This window comes from Gobius niger, assembly GCF_951799975.1.
Source record: "Gobius niger genome assembly, chromosome: 10".
Lineage (NCBI taxonomy): Eukaryota > Metazoa > Chordata > Actinopteri > Gobiiformes > Gobiidae > Gobius > Gobius niger.
Genome location: NC_136861.1, coordinates 5,502,206 through 5,504,003, shown reverse-complemented (window position 1 = coordinate 5,504,003; position 1,798 = coordinate 5,502,206). Strand labels below are relative to the sequence as shown.

Here is a 1,798-nt window from a genome sequence, read left to right as displayed (position 1 = left end):
ACTGCAGTTATAGTAGACTTGGTGAGTACTAAATGTCTAGTGTTTTTAAAAAGTCATGAACAGGATGTAATGTAATATAATGTAGGTGCATTTGTAATACTTCTGCATATATATCTGCATAGTTTGCCCACGCGGACACAAGATGTGGAACAGCCATAACCTCTTCAAATAATGAACATGAGAATAGTGCATCTTCTACTATGGGATGCATCATTTCTACTGCGTACCAGCTGTAAGGGAGTTTAGGACAGAGAAGAGGGCTGCCATTATAAACCCATTACAGACTAAAAACAGTGTTGTTGGCCTTGGTAAGTTATAAACTGCAGATATTAGCAAATTCTCTAATAACTGACATGCATCTGTGTTTCTATTTTAGCTGACGGACAAATGGACTCTCCAGGTAATTCAGTGGTTTATCTGCTTTGTCTCTGGCCTTTTTTGTTTCATTTGTAAATCAGAATATTTTCTGTATTTGAGATAGTGATGGGCATTTTCTAAGTGTTTGTGTTTTATAAAAGGAGAGAATCAACGAGAGGCGTTTCCCATTCCCTCCACGTCTGGCTGCACAGCATCTCACTAAGAGACTTTATGCTGTAAGTGACATGGTTTTCATGTGAGAGTGACGTGCAGTAACGAAACATGAATTTCAGATTTTAACTTGTTCAACAGGCCTGGGTGATGTCGCGACATAAAACAATACTTGGCTGGATAAAAGATATTGTAATTGTATTACTTGTCAACATGCAAACAACAGAGGAGTTTATGGTGAGTATGATCATTGAAAATGTATGTAAAGTAAAGTAAAGTACCGTAGTAGTAGATGTCAATGTTGCTTCTACTATTACATTATAGAGGTTCATTTCTGTATTTTAGAGTGTGTGGTGAGGTGTACTCCACTGACATGGTGGAGTCCATGGGTCTTTGGGTGATAAAAGTAAGGAAAGAGAGGTCCTACGCCCGGGATCTGCTTCTTCATATGAAGCCAGGACAGACGACGGCCACGACCACCATGACCACCGACCAGTGTATGTCAACAACAAAGGCCATGTATCGTAAGTGATCGCTTTATGACTTCCCGATATAACGCATGTTTTGAGAACTTATGTCATATAAATTGTTGTGCAGGCAAAAACGAATGTACTGCAAGAAGTCACAGACCGGGCAGAAGACTACAGTGACATCCCTGACCTGCAGACAAAAAATCTACGAATACGACTTCAGTCTGCAGGACTCCCCCAAGAAAACGAAGCTTCAGAACATATGACCCCTGTCTGGCCTTGTGCCCCCTCCTGTAGCTGATCTGGTGCAGTCATGTGTCCACAGAGGGCAGGTATGTTCGTTTGTCATTGTTTTACAATGCATGTCTGTTATCTGTTCCATGAAAACACATTTGTTCTAATTGCTAAAAATCATGTTTTGTTTTTCTAGATGCCATCAGCTCCCTGAACAAACTCCAAGTGAAACATAAGCGGTGCATATATATTTATTTTTACAAACATGGAACAACATATTTACAATAAAGCCTTTTCTTCCCTAATTCGTGGACATATTTTCTCATGTGCTCACAGCTTGTTTATTGCCTGAATGCTGCTTCTTTAAAGCCAACATAAATGTCCTCACTGATCAATCTTGCTCATGATTGCACCTGCCACGAGTACTTCTGCCTCCCCCCCTGGTCTTCCTCGTGGTCTCCCCGTCTGCTCTGCCCCTTCCACTGCTGCCACTTCTCTCCACAAGAACATCAAAATGACCTGAGCTGGAATTCTAAAGGGAGAACAATATTTTGTTATTGTGATAA

The 1,798-nt window shown here is 40.7% G+C and overlaps 1 long non-coding RNA gene across 1 annotated transcript; it reads left to right on the top strand.

Moving 5' to 3' along the window:
* The first annotated feature begins 315 nt into the window (after positions 1 to 315).
* LOC306969418 lies at positions 316 to 982 on the top strand. Its single transcript, XR_013793322.1, has 4 exons — positions 316 to 400; positions 519 to 593; positions 670 to 769; positions 876 to 982. It is a non-coding gene; the product is annotated as an uncharacterized lncRNA (long non-coding RNA).
* The last annotated feature ends 816 nt before the right edge of the window (positions 983 to 1,798 follow it).